Consider the following 19,040-nt stretch of genomic DNA (forward strand, 5'->3'; position numbering starts at 1 on the left):
TCAGTGATTTGCTGTACATTTCAGTTTTATTCTGAGAGAATGTTGAAATACTCAGAATATGTTGTGCAAACACTATGTTATTGTTGGGAAATATAGTATTGAATTCAGTTACCAGTATCAGTGTTTCTTGTCTGAGATATTTCTGTTAAAAAGGGAAACAATTATCTTGCCTTATCTGCATATTTCTGTGCAAAAATGCCAGAGAACCGCGTTTACCTTCGGCTTAAAAAAATATAAAAAAAAATTTCGCTCGCCGCTCCTGGAACTTGGTCTAAAAAATCCGATGAACAAGACTTTTTTTTTCTCTGGCCTTAGGCGCAGTGTAACGAATGACAATACACCGCATTGACATGAACTGAATTGAAGTAGTTTGCATTAGAGCGCCCTCTACATTAACCTTGAAACACAAGATCATTATCATGTTCTCTTGAGACGATAGAATGAGTAGCCGCCTAAACGACATCGATGGTACTTTGATGCCAAAATAACCCATGAATTCAAACCCCGACCCAGGAATAGAGATGCGTTTTGAAACAATTATTGATTATAGTATTGATTGATTTATAGTTGAGTTTGTAGTTGTAGAAGTTTCTGAGTTTTCTTGACTTTAATAATTGTAGAGAGTTTCTTACATAAATTATGTTAATTTTTCCTACAGTTTTTACGTTAACTATGTCGATGAATAAAACTGAATATTGGTAATCTGATGAACTATGTCGACTGAGCCAATATATTCCCGTAGCACGCAGGTTTTTCTCACGTGACGTGTTCGGTCTCTTTTTAGGTAATTTGTTAGAATAAGGTAATATGCGCCTCGAAAGTGAATGACTTAAACTTTTGCTCAAACTGTCCTCAATGAAATATAAGATCTCGGCAGCGGTTAGTTGCTTGGTTTGTAAAATTTGACTGCTCTTCCATAGCAGTTTTGTAAAATTCCCCGCCTGATTCCCTGGAAAAAGTGACACCTTTCAGAGGAAAGTAAATAAGTCTGTTTTCCATTGCAGAATAGCGCAAGCTGTGGAAAACTTCATCATTTTATTTCAGAATAAAATGTATCTACTGCGTCTCCAGAAAATGAATTAAAAGTCGAAACATGACATGAACAGAGAAACAATTCCTGAATTTTTTAAAATTTTCAGCCTTTAGTAACCCGTGTCCCAGCATATGCCGGTACAGTAGAGGTGAATAGAGGTACAGATGACTCGGTCGAATGTGGGACAGATATTGAATACATAACTTTGTAGTCAATGTAAAGAGAGCGTGCATAAAAGTCGATTGAAAAATGAAGAGGATTATATTCACACATGAGCTGTTTGTAACAAAAAGAAAGCAATTCAAGACATGGGTCATTATTACGTGTTGTTATTGAGGTTTGTTTGCGTTTTCTATGTGGCAAAATGTTTTTTGGATTTGTTTTTGGTGTGTACACATTAGCTATACGATAAGTAGCTGTAGTCCTGTTAGTCTGTTGACATTATCTTTGAAAACCAGTGACACAGTTTCTCCCCAGTGGCTTAAAATTCATCTCGACGAATCGTGTAGATTAATTGATTGATTGATTTATTGTGTGTTTTCCTGTCATCGCAATTTATTCGTCAAGTACAGAAGTTACCATGTGTAATTTTGGGTCTTATAGTCGTTATATTTCCTTTATATGTTTCCAAGTATGGACATTTTTTGAACATTGACCTTTCGAGGAAACGAGCTTTTATGGTAAGTTCTATCGTTTAAGTGAGTGGTCGAAGTCTTTTTCCGTTGGTATGCGATGATCGTTGTCTGTGGGAACTGATTGTTTTTTTCTTTTGTCTCCTCGACGACATTTTCTATGGTTTCTTTTATCAGTTCAGATAAGCGAACCAGTGAAAGGGTTTTGGAAATTCGCGTCAAACATCCCCACACATATCTGAATAGTATTACATCCTTATAACGTCATCGCGTCAGCTCCTGATTTAGGTATCTGAATGCGCCATCAGTTAAGATAAATTCAAAGTACTGCAAGCTCTTAAATCAAGTCGGCACCTCTTCAAACAAAAGGAAATGTTCCACTGACCATATGAACGGGCAAGTACTGAATGCGTATCATATCTTCAACACTAGCGTGCTGCTACTCCCAACCTTACACAATAGTGTACAATTACAAAAGGTCTGAGGTACTGAGTAGCCAAACTCGGTGAATACTGTGGGATTTCCCTTTCGTTTTACGGACGTTCCCCATTGGTGTACAAACAGCAATTACGTATAGTGGGATAGGTAAAGCTCAGTGGCAACATTCCAACGGTTTTGTTTAATGTTATGCATGTGCAGAGGATGTCTCATGCTTTCATCATCCAGCTGTGTCACACTGTTGATTGCATTCAGCTTTACCGGGCAAGGTAGAAATGCGATCCGATTTTGGAGATAAAGCTAAACCTATTATGCAGCTGAATGTATGGTAGATTCTCCGACTTCATTGACGAGTGTAGGAGTTAAAATCCTTTTGTAGGGAAATACTTTAGGGTTATATTAAACACGAATCTAGGTCTATATCTCGTTGTGTGCCCGTATTTTGATTAGTTGCTGCGAAACTTGTCAAAATACAGACATTGTGTTGCATTGAGCATTGTATTGAGCTAATCTACCCCTTGCATAACGTAGAAATGTTTGAAAAAATATTCCCCGGCCTGGTTTTGTGTATACCGAAGGATTGAGAGAGAGAGAGAGAGAGAGAGAGAGAGAGAGAGAGAGAGAGAGAGAGAGAGAGAGAGAGAGAGGCGTGACCTATAATTTGTTGATACAATTTAAAGCTAGTACTTATAGTCCGCTTGGAGGTCTATGGTTATAGTAGGATTTGTAATGGCTGTCTTCTTCTGCTCATTCATTTCCGCCTTCCCAGTGTACAGAACACAAAGTGCTGTGAAAAGAATGAATAACGAATTGTCCTGCTGTCACTCGAATGGATTATAGATGCAGAATGCCATATGACGAGAGAACGTCAATGTCCGCCTTGGCCGAAATGAAAAGTCTAAGAGACTTGAACTTGTGTCTTTACAAATGAAAATGTTGTGTATTAAAGAGAAATGTCCGTCTTGGCTGATCAGAACTGTGTTTTTGTAAATTAATGTTTCTTTGGAGAGTTTTAAACTTTTAATTTGAAAAAATATGTTTTAATTTAGCCTATGTTGTGAAGAAAAATAATTTTCGCCTACGCAACTGAATGCTCAGTATATTGGTGTGGTGTCGAGTTCGCAAAGAGTTGTTTCCAATGAATTCAAGTTGCGTCTGAAAGTACTGGCTATATCGTATATGTATTTCTCAATAAGAGTTTTGCACTTGGAAATTAGATTCTTATTCCCAGATAAAGTTTTGTCCCGCGAAGGTTAGCTTACGTTTAGCGTATATTTTTCTCATATAGCCAATATACCGTGCATCATGTTTTCGTTTCGATATAGAATATTTACGTGGTCTGCTTTATCCATGTGGGTATCAACCTTACATCAGACTTGTAAACCTGATAAAGCAGTTCATAACGTTCACAGCATTTTTAGGATTATGTTTTCTGGCATTCTGAGGAGCAGATACCAGTATTTGAGGCATCTGGTTGATGAAGGTATATACACATGATACATATACGTAGGATAACGGCCAGAGACCTAAAACAACAATGTTTTGCGCGAAACACGAAATCCCAAGAAATTATCCACATACTTAGTGATAAATTCTATGATATTATTAATATTTTACGTTTCCCCGCACTACTAAAATATGTAAAAGGGTTTTGGTAATATTAAAATAAAAATCTTTAGAAATGTAGCACATTTTACTCGCCCTGAGCTAGTACAACAGTTTTTGTAGCCGTTGCCCCATGCAGTCCACGTAAAAGCATGAAATACTTTTAATAAGATATCACACTCACTCTTTCTGTTCAAAGACCAAGCAACCTTTTCACTTTTCTCTGTTTGCGTCTTTCAGTTATAAAGGGTTTCTCATTTACTGTCATTTCCCACTTTCTAAGATAGCAATTTTAATAATTTAGAAGTTTCTGAGCACCAATAACTGTATAATTGTTTCAGTATTATCCATAGAAAGTATACCAAGTTTTCCGATGTTTTTTTTTCGCACGCGTCCATTCAATTGATAGAAAAAATAGAGACGGACTTAGGCATCAATCCTCGTCTAACCTCGACAAGGCTTTTGAAATAGTCTAATATTTGATTTTTGTCTGGACAAATGATTTCACATCTTCATACACTTAGTGTGTGCTGATTCTGACAGGTGTAGAATGACATAATCCCCCGTTATATATCAGTCTTCCGACAGCAGGGAAATGACACCAGGTGATTAACACTTCAACGTCTAGAAGCCAATATCCTAGACTATAAAATTAAGAAAAGAGACAACCAAAAAGCAAACCGTCGAGTGTTTACATTTTACTGCCAATTTCTCGATATGCTTTAATTTTATGTAAAAGTTTGCAGCACTACTTTATTATAACTGTCCACATTTAATGATGGGGATGATGGAAGACTCCGAAATCGTTTATTGTACAAATGTTGTCCCGCAATCGATTGAAAAAGAGAATTGATAACAGAATTTTTACACACTAATAAAAGTTAAAGACACCACTCGGGATAACAAAAATTATTGCGTGTTTCTGTTAATATATCGTACTAACACAGTGTCGCCGGTCGGGTCGATCAGTCGGAAATGTTTTATTTTTTATTTTCATTTTGCGTCCAACCTATCGAAATAAATAGCAAAATTTATGCAAGAATCATGAAAATGCGAAAATAATGTTTAGAGTTCGGAGGGTTTTAAATAGGGTAGGTAGGGTTACCGGAAACACGCACATTTTGATTAGCCTTATTGGTAGATGGTTCTGACGAACCCGCAGAATAGGTAGGTCAGGTGAGAACCACCTTCGTCGCTGATGCGCACTCCTCTGCGCAAACAATGACCTTATATCGCATGGTGCAGGCTTGAGAGTCATAGAGCTTCAAAGAGAAACTGGACAATTTTTAGGTGAGTCCTAATTCTCATTCTCGTCAAAATGAAAAAATATTCTGTACCTTCTGATAAATCAACAATGTCCTATGAGAATGTATAATTTGGGAGTCGCTCCATGTTGAAAACCAATCGCGAAAACCACTAAAATTTTCATTAACAACATGAACGGTTTTATGACGTTGTCAAAGTATACAGTCTACTGTAATTGTACTTTGCCCTAGTCCGCCATATTTTGATATCACAGTGAATGTACAAATTAAAACTGTTATACGCCTCATTCATGGTATTCTTTGAAAAAACAATATTCTACAAGTTCGAGGATGTGTCTTTGTCGATGGTGGGGACGTAGTTGTGCTTGTTCACAAAAGCCGATGCAGAGACTGTCTACATTACAATCGTCCTTTAACGCCCATACAGCCCCTCGTTTGCCAGCATTGTGACCAGCTACTTCCGTAGTCAAAGAAGTATTTTTGCAGTCAGGGTCAGTGACCGTGCGTAACTAGTGAAAATTTGCAATGCGTTAAACCATAGAATATGCTCAGCCGGACCGTTAACGGCACATCTCTTTAGAGCAGAGGAAATGTGTGCCGCGAACCAGGGTTCGTTAGGGAGTCTATAGGATCAACCCGATAAGAATGCATGGTAAATTTCCGTAAATTGTGCTTCGCATAAATAAACAGCAACAGTCACGGAGCGAAAGACTAAAAGTTGTCAGATGAACTAGACCAAGTTACGGTATAAAACTTTCCCCTCCGCTCAATTAGCCCCTCAACGCTTCCCTTCCAATTACTATAAAGATCTCCCACCTTCCTTTCCCTATCAAAAAACGGCAGTGCTAGTCACGTCTTTGCCCCGACATGTCGCAAAGGCATGCTCAAACCTAAAGCTGTCGTGCACGAGAGAAATTGGCTGAGCAAAATTATATTCGAGGCTGGTCATTTTGAACAGCCTCGAATATAAGTTTGCTCAGCCAATTTCTCTCGTGTGGGGCAGGCTTTACCGCTGTAAGTCCACCTATGATCCGTCGTCAAATCAATTTCACCATTATTTTAATCATAAGTCACGCCTAGAAAGGAATAGTTAAAGACACCACTCAGGTATAACAAAAATTATTGCGAGTTACTGTTTTACTGTTAAGGCCAAAAAAAAAATATGTGCTGTTCCGATTACATGGTTTTCAAAAATAGGGTAGGTAGGTAGGGAATTTTTTTTACATTTTTTTTTATTTCTCAATGTGCATTTTGTACGCGTTCAAACACACTACCAGTGAACAATTTCCTCATGAAAACACTCAAATTAAATACCAATATATTAAAAAAATATTCATCAGTAGAATTGAAGTGTGTGTTTATTAGACTGCCACGGAAATTGATATGGCTGAATTACGATTCTTTGACAGGAAAGTGAACTGTTTATCCACAGGTAAATCCTCAGCTTTTGCAGTCACTCGCAAGAAAAACACATACTTTACGTTGAAGTTGTTTGTAGCCTCGTCAACCTGTATATTTGTCTGCTGTACTTCCAACCACGGCCCAGCAGCATCACTGGCACATTCAACTTGAATAGAGTACATTTTACATTCAGAAAAACCAGGATGGTGTTCCTCCAAAATTTCTTCGAATGTTTGGTTCTGTTTAACAGAAGAACATAATCGACCTTTCTTCGCCATGATCGCATTTGCGAAACAAAACTGAGTACACGCTATGTCCATCACGAGTCACCATTTGTTTGAGACGAGGCCTGCTATAAGTAGGGATACCAGGCCCTTTTTTGTTCTTGGTTAAACTTACTTGAATGTATGTTTCCTTGAAGATCTTGTCTCGGATTTCAAAAACTGTTTGAATGATGGTTCTATCTTGTCTACTTCCAGGGTTATGATTTTTTTAACATTAAAATATGCTTGATTTTTTTTGACAAATGGTAAAAAAATTTCAACATATGGCTAAGAGTCATTTTGTGGGTATCCCTATGAAAAATATAGTTGTATAATAATATTGATTCTCTAACTAATCTGCTTTAAAATACTTTTTGTGCAATATATTGTAAGAGTACGGTATAAGGAGCTTTTGTTTTCTTTACACAGAGACTTGAAAATGCCAAAAATTTTGTGAGACAGAGTTGAAAATTGGACGGCACTGTGTATACTACCAGTCAAAAAGCTATTTTTCGCCATTTTCAAACTACTGTAACTTTCACTAGTGTTTTTAAGCTAGCTCTGTCAAATTTTGAACACTTTAATATTGAGAGATAATGCAAAAGAATACATGCATTTTAGATTTGTAAAATTACTTGAAGTTTGTATTTGAGATACACTGACAATCAAGGAGAGCCAAAAAATGTTGGACGGAATGTCAGTAAAAATAGCCACTTCAAATTCAGCTGAAACTCTCAGAGTTTTTACGCTAGCTGTACCAAATTCTGGACAGTTAAACTTGAGTAATAATAAAAAAGAACAAATATATTTTAGATCTGTAAAATTTCTTAAATGTTACATTTGAGAAATTCTGATATTCAAAAAAACAAAAACATAGGAATATGAATAAAATAGTCATTGTTCAACTGATCAACTCACAGTACAGAATAACCCCCCTGGAGCTGTCCTTTTTTACACAAGAATATTACCCCCCCCCTAAAAAGCTGTCATCTTGTTGTACTCAATTTTCCTTTAGCATTGAAATCTAGAGTCAGGGTTATGATTTTTTCCTTTCCTTTCCTTAGATTTTTCATTCTCTCTTCATTTGCCGTCTTTCAACTTGTCTTGTTTATCAATTCCCGATTCCTGCACTACCCCTGTCTGTCATTTTCCCCAGTTTACGTTAATGCTGTTTAAAAATAAAGGTTGTTTACATCGCATGCTGACTTTATTCCCATACATCATTGAAAGAGTATTCATTTCTGTTGTCAAATATCATTTTGTAAATTTTGTGTAACATCAACAGATGAAAAATGAACACAGTTTAATGTTCGCAAAACTACCTGGGTTAACGTTTGAAAACAGCTGATTGTAGCGTTGGCAGCTAGGAAGTATGTACGTACGGCAAAATTCACGGTAAATTCCGAACGCACAGACTTTGAAACTACTCAATACTGACCTTAACCACACAGTTTTTGGTGTACGGGTTTATATTTTAATGATAGAATGACTATAAAAAGTAAAATTGACCACAATTTTGCTCGATTCACTATCACAAAACACTTCGGGCTTTCACTTGGCCTGCATAATGTGGCCGCGCTGTGCATGGCGCGGTTCGGAAATGACAACAAGAATGTAAATGAAAGATTTTATCAGAAAACGGCCATGAAAATGCTTCAAACTTTCCACAAATTTAATATAATAGTTGCTGTTTGGTATACTAACTCCAATCACTGAAAATTGTCCCTGCATTTTAGCGAAAACCTACCTACAAAACGCCGTTTAGGCACTGAACAACATACTGTAACGAGCCATTCCATTCTAGCATAGGAAGTAGTGGCCTGAGAAATGTGCGTGCCGCAGTACGGCACGCTGTATGGCGAAAAATAATGCTTGATTTTGAGCGCTAAAATGACAACATTTTTTTTCTTTATTTTCAAAAAATACCCATGGTAGAACGAGCAGTTGGATTGGAATTTTTTTATCGAAAATTTTATTGAATTAGACCTAATACTTTTTGAGATACAGCAGTTTGAAAACCGGAAACCGTTCAGTGTGCAAGAACTGTCAGTGTCATGTCGCAAGTTTTCATGAGCGTCTAGCATCACTTCTGTAAGAATGACGTATTAGTTCTCGCGTGATTCGCGCGATTTGTCATAGTTCTCGCATGATTTCATGCGTTTCACGTTTTTTCATATAGTTATTTTTACTTCCTGGTTTACGAGGCTCTAAAAAGTCTAGGGTCGGGGGTTAAAATTGGGTAGGTCGGGTAATCGGAACAGCACATATTTTTTTTTGGCCTAATATATCGTATTGGCACAGGGTCGATCGGTCGGTCGGAAAGGCTATAATTTTTATTTTTCGTTTTCCGTGCGACCTTTCAAATAAATAGCGAAATTTCTTGGGTAATCATGAACATGCGAAAATAATGTTTATAGTTGGAAGGTTTTGAATAGGGTAGGTCGGGTTATCGGAAACACCCCATTTTAATTAGCCCCATTGGAGATGGTTCTGAACAAACCCGTAGAATAGGTAGGTCAGATGAGAACCACCTTCGTCGCTGACGGCGCACTTGTCGCGCAAACAATGTATATGTCGCAAAGGCACAGGCTTGAGGTCAGGGAGCTTCAAAGAGGAACGGTACATATTTCGGTGATATTTTAGTTGAGTTCCTAATTTCTCATTCTCGTTAAAAAAAACAAACATTCTGCACCTCCGATAAATCAACAACGTCCTATGAGAATGTATCATTTGGAAGTCATTCCATGGTGAAAACCAATCGTGAAACCACTACAATTTTCACAAACAACATGGTTTTACTGTTAATATATCGTATTGACACATGGTAGGTCGGTCGGTCGGAAAGGCTTTATTTTTTATTTTCATTTTGCGTGCAAACTTTTTATATATCGTATTGACACATGGTCGATCGGTCGGTTGGAAAGGCTTTAGTTTTTCTTTTCACTTTGCGTGCGACCTATCAAAATAAATAGCAAAATTTCTGCAATATATTGGGTAAATCATGAACATGCGAAAATAATGTTTAGAGTTGGAAGGTTTTGAATAGGGTAGGTCGGGTTATCGGAAACACCCCATTTTTAGCCTCATTGGAGATGGTTCTGAACAAACCCGTAGAATAGGTAGGTCAGGTGAGAACCACCTTCGTCGCTGACGGCGCACTCCTCGCGCAAACAATGACCTTATATCGCACAGGCGCAGGCTTGAGGTCAGTGGCTTGAGGTCAGGGAGCTTCCACAGGCACATATACCGTCGCCTACGCTAAGCCGGCCTGTATATCGGAGGAGCATCCGGTATACAGGCCAGCTTCGCGTAGCGACGGTATATGTGCCTGTGGGAGCTTCAAAGGGAAACTGCACATATTTAGGTGAGTTCCTAATTTCTCATTCTGATCAAAAAGAACAAATATTCTGTACCTTCGATAGATCAACAATGTTCTATGAGAACATGTATTATGTTCTATGAGAATGTATGATTTGGAAGTCACTCCATGAAAAAAACAATCGTGAAAACCACTACAATTTTTATAAACAACACGAACGCTTTTACGACATTATCAAAGCATTGAAAATCTACTAGAATTGTATTTTGCCCTAGTTCGCCATATTTGGTATCAAAGTGAATGTACAAATTAAAACAGGTATGCGGCACATTCAGGGTATTTTTTTGAGAAAACTATATCCTACATATTCGAGGATATGTCTTTGCTGGTGGTGGGGTACGTATTTGTGCTAGTTTACAAAAGCCGATGCTGAGACTGTCAACATTACCATCGACCTATCAAATTGTAAAGGCATAGGCCTACTCATGCTGTTCTGAATCAGGATTAAGGGGAACTTCAGGCCACAGTACGCGTAGATGGAGTAAATATATAGATCAGGCGACACAGGAATTAACGTTGCGCTCGAAACTTTATTTCCCCAGGTCAGCCTGATGGCTGCCTGGGGCAACTCTTAGCTCCGAGAGCCTGGAGATATGGTCACTCCAAGGCCCCAAAGTCCGACTCTCAAATTCACAATACTTTGTCGACAAGAAAACTTGCCAACGCTAGTTTCACAATGATTAATACGTAGTATGCATGAGACATGTCACAACACCATTGTTTTAAATCCAAGCTGTGAAAATATGAAAAGTGATACTTAACAGCTACAGTTCTGATAAAAGTTCGATTGTCCAACCTTGCGTGAGACCGTGATTTCATGCATAATCATAGGAATTCACGAGACACGCGGGTGCCTGGAATGGCGCTGCCATTGAATTTGACAGAAGAGACTTGAAAATGTAATTTGCCGCGAATTTTGAAGAATTACACCTCCGGTAAATCGTGGGAATTCAAGCCCGAGTGGCGAAATGTTGAAATTTGGCGAATTACTAGAATGAAGATTTACAGTAACCGGTACAAATTATAGACACATGACAGACCTTTCACGCTCATACTGCCCCTCGTTTGCTAGGAGTGTAACCAGTTACTTCCATACTCAAAGAACTATTTGTGTAGCGGTCAGTGACCGTGCATAACCAGTGAGGATTTGCAATGCGTTTAAAGATCTCCCACCTTCCTTTCCCTATCAAAAACGGCAGTGCTAGTCACGTCTTTGCCCCGACATGTCGCAAAGGCACACAAACCTAAAGCTGTCGTACACGAGAAAAATTAGCTGAGCAAAATTATATTCGAAGCTGGTCATTTTGCAAAGCCTCGAATATAATTTTGCTCAGCCAATTTCTCTCGGGCTTTACCGCCGTAAGTCCACCAATAATATATAATCGTCGTCAAATCAATTTCACCATTAAGTTACGCCTATAGAAAGGAACAGTTAAAGACTCCACTCGGGTATAACAAAAATTATTGCGAGTTACTGTTTTACTGTTAATGTACCGTATTAACACAGTGTCGCCGGTCGGTCGGTCGGAAAGGTTTTATTTTTTATTTTCATTTTGCGTGCAACCTATCAAAACAAATAGCAAAATTTCTGCAAAATCTTGGGTAAATCATGAAAATACGAAAATAATGTTTAGAGTTGGCGTGTTTTAAAAAGGGTAGGTCGGATTACCGGAAACGCGCACATTTTTATTGGCCTTATTGGAGATGGTTCTGAACGAACGTCGTAGAATAGGTAGGTCAGGTGAGAACCACCTTCGTCGCTGACGGCGTCATCCTCGCGCAAACAATGACCTAATATTGCACAGGTGCAGGTTTGAGGTCAGGAAGTTTCAAAGAGAAACTGTACATATTTCAGGTGAGTTCCTGATTTCATTTTCGTCAAAAAGAACGAACATTGTATACCTTCGATAGATCAACAATGTCCTATGAGAATGTATGATATGGTAGCTGTGATATCGCAGCGGTACTTGTGGCGTGTATCGAACGCGATCGGGTCATTGAGGTCATCGCCACAGTCCCGCTGCGAGCCAACGCATAGGCTTCGTTGGCAGTTTACTATGAGACCGACCGGTATCGTAGATTTAGCTCGCAAAATAATAAAATAGATAAAGCATGCAAAAAATAAAATTATACCTACTGTATCACTGACTATCTGAGACTCATCTTCTACTCCTGCTAACGAGCCCGACCGTGACAACATGTATTTTCGACCGTTTTTCGGTGAGTCGTCGATGGTTCCTGCTTGAATTTGAACTTTTGACCTCCAACGTATTCAATGCGTTGTACGCGCGATCGAGCAAACATCGTAGAACCGTCGACGGCTCACGGGAAAATGGTCGAAAATACGTGTTCTTATCTTCAAGAAAGTTAGCAGGCGCACAGAATGAGTCTCAGATAGTCAATGATAAAGATGATACAAGTTTATTTATCAAAGGCTAATATAGTTCATTATTTTGCAAGCTAAATCTACGACACCGGTCGGTGTCGTCGTAAACTGCCAACGAAGCTTATGCGTTGGCTCGCAGCGGGACTGTGGCGATGACCTCAATGACCCGATCGCGTTCGATACACGCCACAAGTACCGCTGCGATATCGCGATATCACAGCTAATGATATGGAAGTCACTCCACGTGAAAACTAATGGTGAAAACCACTACAATATTCATAAACAACATGACGATTTTACGACATTATCAAGCATTCAAAGTCTACTGTAATTGTTTGGATGTACATGACTACATTACGATCGACCTTTAACGCCCATACAGCCCCTCGCTTGCCAGCATTGTGACCAGCTACTTCCGTAGTCAAAGAAGTGTTTGTGCAGGCAGGGTCAGTGACCGTGCATAACTAGTGAGGATTTGCAATGCGTTAAACCATAGGATATGCTCAGACGGACCGGACCGTTAACAGTCCGGGTATGTCCATAGAGAGGATATTACGATTGACCAATCAGCGAACCTGCCGCCGGCAACGTCATGAATAATTAACCTTGCAAACCTTAGCTCGTACATTGCAACGAGTTGGAACTTTTCGGCCTGATTTCGCCCTTTATTTTTAGCACTGGGTAGTTTCTAGATGTAGACGTTACGCACAATGTTCAGTGCGGCCGAGATGGTGACCGACACAAGTGGTTAGTACATTGAAAATTACTTATTTGGATGAATTTCCTGGCCGGGTACGGCTCCTAGAAATCAGCATTTGACCCTTGTAAATCTACAGTAAGTTACTTGTCACCAAATATCGCTATTTTGGTCAAATTTCGATTTAACCTTGCATCTGCAGTATGGAGAATTTTTCAAGCTTTGCAAAGATGGGTCAACTGTTTTAGTCGGTCATCGGAGCACGATGGAGCACGATTTTTTCGATCACCATGCGTTGCCCGGTACGATTGACCCTTCGCTCAGAAAAACGTGCGCCGGATCAATCGCGGAGAAGTTAACCAAAAGCTGGAAAAGAGAACGAAAAACGTCCAATAACTCTTTGTCGAATATGGTCAAGGGTAAAGAAACTCAGAAAACTATTCCTGAAGAAATCTTACAATTTTTAACACGGTAGAACGTCGCCAATCGACTAGAGCTAAGATACTTCCGGGTAGCCAACAGTCTCACTCGATCGGTGGATCTGTCAGGTCATATCGCGATCTGAACGAAGTGAACCAACGTAACCTTTGACCCTTGTACATATACAGTACGTGATTGGTTCTTGCCTTAATTTCATTACATATACGGTACGCCATTGGCTCTTCCCTACTATCCTCTATATGGACATAACCCAGACTGGTTAACGTCACATCACTTTTATAGAGCAGAGGAAATCAGTGTTTGATCTAGAGTGCGCCATTGCGCATTTTGCGCAAAAAAATCAGCTATGGCGCTATTTTCACAGGCCATGGCGCCATTTCGGGCACAATATTTCAAGACCGGCGCCTGGTAGTTTGTTTCTGCCAGGCCACTATGTTTTACGCCCATGCTCTACGACAACACGAGGATTTACCGTAACGTGGTATATATTCAATCACGACTTTTTGCGACAATGACGTAAGTTGGGATGACGTCTTTGACGGGACGTGTGCAGAAGGCCATGCGTAGCTATGCCAGCGGTACGATGCCAGCGGTACGATGGTTACTATGCCGTGGCTATATCTGTAAAGCTGTCGGGTTGTCTCCTCACCCACGCCCGACGATGAAGGAGGTACAACGATGGAAGTGTCAGAAACTGACATGCAGACCGATGCTGCCGGTTCGCAACACAACCGCACCCCGCAGGTGAATACAATTTTGGGAATTTTACCGTTGACTTCGATATGTAAGCTAAGGCTACCATATGTAAGCTTAGACTGTAGTAGTACGTTAGCACGCGACTATTTTGTCCACCGAAGAACGTCCCCGGATCATATGTCCCGGGGACATTCACGAGATTTCGCGAGAACTGTATTCGGCGCATGCGGACAGCCATGTTTGATTTATGGCGTGCGTGTAACTGTAAGGTGTGTGCTGTGAATGATCCAGGGACATTTAGCACTACAAATGATCCAGGGACATTTAGCACTACAAATGATCCAGGGACATTTACCAATACAAATGATCCTGGGACATTTACCAATACAAATGATCCAGGGACATTTACCAATACAAATGATCCAGGGACATTTACCAATACAAATGATCCAGGGACATTTAGCACTACAAATGATCCAGGGACATTTAGCACTACAAATGATCCAGGGACATTTACCAATACAAATGATCCAGGGACATTACATTTACCAATACAAATGATCCTAGGACATTTACCACTTAAAATGATCCAGGGACATTCTTCTGTGAATGATCCAGGGACATTTACCAATACAAATGATCCAGGGACATTACATTTACCAATACAAATGATCCTAGGACATTTACCACTTAAAATGATCCAGGGACATTCTTCTGTGAATGATCCAGGGACATTGCGCCGAATACAGTTCTCGCGAAATCTCGTGAATGTCCCCAGGACATATGATCCGGGGACGTTCTTCGGTGGACAAAATAGTCACGTGCCCGTTAGTACGTTATGATCAAATAGCAAGCAATGCTTATACGGTATAACTATTTTACATGATGGAGTGGCCGGGACTGGTATTCAGTGCATGGTGTCGTGGACGCTAATTTCTGACATTTCTTGGGGTGATCAAAATATGCGAGCGACAGGGAATGGTTATGTTCGTAAACTGGCTGCAAGTTTCCGAGGACAAGTCACTTGTTTATTTATTCGTTTGGTAGTGATTCGCATACCAGCGTGGTAGCCACGTGGGGTTTCCAGTCGTACAAAAACGGTTTAGATATTTCATATTTCTGTCATCAAACAAATAGAGAACAGAGTGAGTGTTTTTGTCTCAGTTTAATTTTTCTCTAGTATACGTAAATCTAGTATTTTACAGGTTTGATAATTTATTTTTTTCAACTTATTTACATGAACCCCCAAATTTTATTTTAGTCCTTTACTCTAAACTTGAAATTTTGAAGAAATATAAGATAAAGGACACACTCTCAAATCTAAGTTTATTATTTCTCTGGATACCAAAATCTAGTATTTAACATTTTTAATAGTTTTTTTTTTTATTTATTTACCCCCTCTTTTTATTTTATTCCTTTACTATTTACTTGAAATTGATTCAGAAATGGTACATGTTAGGGTGAAATTTTTATTAAAATCAGATTTGGCATTTCAGTGTTTACAGCTCAATAAAAAAAATCATATTTTCTTCTCTCAGGTGAAGTGGCTGTCACAATGGCACTGGCTGTACTATGGACATGATGAATGGTAGCTGATGGTACATGTCTGCAATAAAACATATGCATAATCATCAGTTTTGAGTTGAGAAAATGGTCAAAATTTGAAAAAAAAAAACGAATAAAAGTGTGTTATTAAATGTTGACTCACCTGTACGTCTGTGTTTTTGTAGAGATCGTTCTTGCGGGTGAACTGGCAGTCACTGCAGTAACTTCATATTATTTGATTAAAGGGACAGTAGCTGTCACTTTTAATAGGCTGCTTTCAGTGTTTTTATTCTGAGTATCAAAATGTTTTTCTTAAAAAATCAAGTTTGTCAACAAAGTCTGTGTATCCACTCTATTTCTAGCAGTGGTATTGTTGACAATTGAATCCAAATTAAATTGTGAACAATAAGGGTTTACTTTACAACTAAAACGTAAATAACTAAAACGTAGTTGACAAACTGAATGCTAGTGAAATAACTTCAAGCTCAATAGAAAACTGCCGTTGTTGAATGACACACAGAAAGAAAAATATCAACAGTTGCAGCTACTGCACCTTTTTGTCAATTCCTTTAGCACAGTGGAATCTGTCTTTGCAAATGTTGCCTGGCAACCCAATCTGTCCATTATAAGCCTTTTAAAAACAATTAATTGCAATTTGAATTTGATTAATAATTCTGGGGGACCACTTTTTATCCGCTGGTTGGGATCAACAAGGGCCCTCTTTAAAAATTGCAAGGGGCCCAGCATGGCCCCCTTTTTTTGCCAATGGCCCCCTTTTTTCAAGGGAGTGGGCCCACGATGGCCCCTATTTTTGAAGTCCTAGATCAAACACTGGTAAATGTGTGCCACGAACCAGGGTCCGTTAGGGAGTCCAGGATCATCCCGATAAGACTGCCAAGTAAAGTTCCGTATAGTCTTTACTTAGAAATTGGAGTTACCATAGCTATTACTTCAGCAAACACATTGATATATCACAACGATCAATGTACTAAATTATGCACACCTTAAAGTTCACATACGTTCACATGTATGAACACATGTAAAAGTATAAACACAAACACATGATTCATTCAGCTGAGCAGCATAATTTAAGGGGGCGCTGCACCAAACACAGCATATTTTGCTCAAAAATCACTTTTTTGCAAATATTCATTCAATTTTAATTAATTTGTGGACCCAAGATTAAAATATTGGTTGGGTTCACCTTTTAGCTTGTCAAGCAGTCGTAAGTTGCGTGATAAAGAAGTGTTAATTTATGCAAATGTATGCAAATCACCCGATTTCCTGGCTTCTTTTTCCTCACAATTTCAAAATTTCCAAAGAATTTAACTCCACTCTGGCTGGGTCAAATTTTCTGAAATTTTCACATTATGTTCTTTAAATGCTGTCTAATAAAACGGCTATTTCGTTCGGCAATGAAGTTCTTGCATTTTGAATAAGAGGCATTTTAATTTTGCTAATCATGATTTTAATCACTTTTTTGAGTGTCAGACTTTCAACCCTTGCCATTTTAGAATGAGGATAGATAATGCAAAATAAAATAGTCGTTTTTTTCTACATACACTCTTCTTCTAAGTGAAATATTACATTGCAGAATATAGCCTCACGTTTTTGACTTAATTTTGATCATTAATGCCAAAATTGAGGTTTTGTACCCCAGATATACATCCACTTAATCCTACGAGTAAATTACTGCTACCATACTAGACTTTAGCACTGACTCTTTTTTGACACGGCAGCCTAAAAGACGTCACTACAATCAAGCACAATAAACATGACACGAATTCATTCAACCGCAGATATATACCAACACAGCTTTTGAAGTGATCATACTACACATTTCATAATTAGCAAATCGTAAATAACATTTTCAAATTACCAATCTCCATTCATTGTATTGCATAACAATACACGCTCGTGAAATATTCCGAAAGTCATTCATAAATAACAGCACACGAAAAACACCGGCAAATATTATTAGAATAGTCTACCCTTATTGTTTTTTATAGATTAAAAGGTGGTTTTAATTTACTTGTGGCTGCCGTATCGATTTGCTGTGTGGCTATTTTACTTGTAGCCAAGTAATCCTGTTTTGTTGCAGATTTTCCTTCGTTATGATAATACAACCTTTTTAACAACCTTAGAATTGACCGTTTTCGTTAAATGATCCATGTCGCATTCGATGTTTCGTCAATATCGAGTAAACTATCATCAAATGTTTTAAACTTCGTGAAAAAATATAAACTTTTGGAGGGATGAGTTATTTTCAGAAATATTCAAAGAGAGACAAAATCTGCCGGAATGTTTGTCAGTTTGTGATCCAAAGATATGGAATAGCATTCCTGACACTTTAGGAAACATTAAAATATATGTAGCTTTTTTCTCCCAAGTCAAGTCAGATGGTTCATTCTCTCTTTTTATCTAGTATTACGAGTACTACAATTTATGTTTTCTGGAATTGCTCAGGGCTTTTGAAACGAAAACAGCTACTATCCGATTAATATTGATTTTTGGTTTTCTTGAGTTGAGTGATTAGACTCGACTGATTAAGGTTCCAAGACAAGAAATGTGACCTTTTTAATCTAACAATTCTCTAACGGTTAATAAACTCAGAACCCCCGTAAAGTATACATTTTCTGAAAGCCTAGATATAGGGGAACATTTTGGTAACCACAGTGTTACCATTGTTTACATAACTATCACGTGACAAGATAATTTGCATAACCTTTCAAAAGTCGGTTTTCCCTATGTTTGAGACAAAATATCGGACTCAAACTTGCTGGAATGCAAGCTGTCACAATGCTCTTTCAAAGTGTGTCTCAGATTATTAGTCCCCACGGACACCGTCCGGGGGGACTTATAGGTTTGGTCATGTCCGTGCGTGCGTGCGTGCGTCCGTGTGTGCGTCCGTCCGTCCGTCCGTCCGTTCACGCAGATATCTCAGAGACCCCTTAAGCGATTTCATTCAAACTTAGTACGAGGATTATCACCTATGCCGTACATATGCACGTCGATCTGTTTTACGATCTGATTCAATATGGCCGTCTGGCAGCCATTTTGTTTCCTGTATTTGATGTTGGTGCGTATGTTCACGCACATTTCTCAGTGATGCTACGAGCGATTCCATTCAAACTTGGTACATAGATTACTCTATATGTTATACATATGCACATTGATTTTTGTTTTGATCTGGTCTAAAATGCCTGCGTGGCGGCCATTTTATTTCCTATATTTCACGACTGTGCGGGCGTTCACGTAA

At 38.7% G+C, this 19,040-nt stretch overlaps 1 long non-coding RNA gene across 1 annotated transcript; it reads left to right on the forward strand.

The window, feature by feature from the left end:
* Positions 1–13,301: 13,301 nt before the first annotated feature.
* LOC139145726 (uncharacterized) lies at positions 13,302–15,939 on the forward strand. Its single transcript, XR_011554998.1, has 2 exons — positions 13,302–14,284; positions 15,775–15,939. It is a non-coding gene; the product is annotated as an uncharacterized lncRNA (long non-coding RNA).
* Positions 15,940–19,040: the final 3,101 nt, after the last annotated feature.

This window comes from Ptychodera flava, chromosome 12 (genome assembly GCF_041260155.1).
Source record: "Ptychodera flava strain L36383 chromosome 12, AS_Pfla_20210202, whole genome shotgun sequence".
Lineage (NCBI taxonomy): Eukaryota > Metazoa > Hemichordata > Enteropneusta > Ptychoderidae > Ptychodera > Ptychodera flava.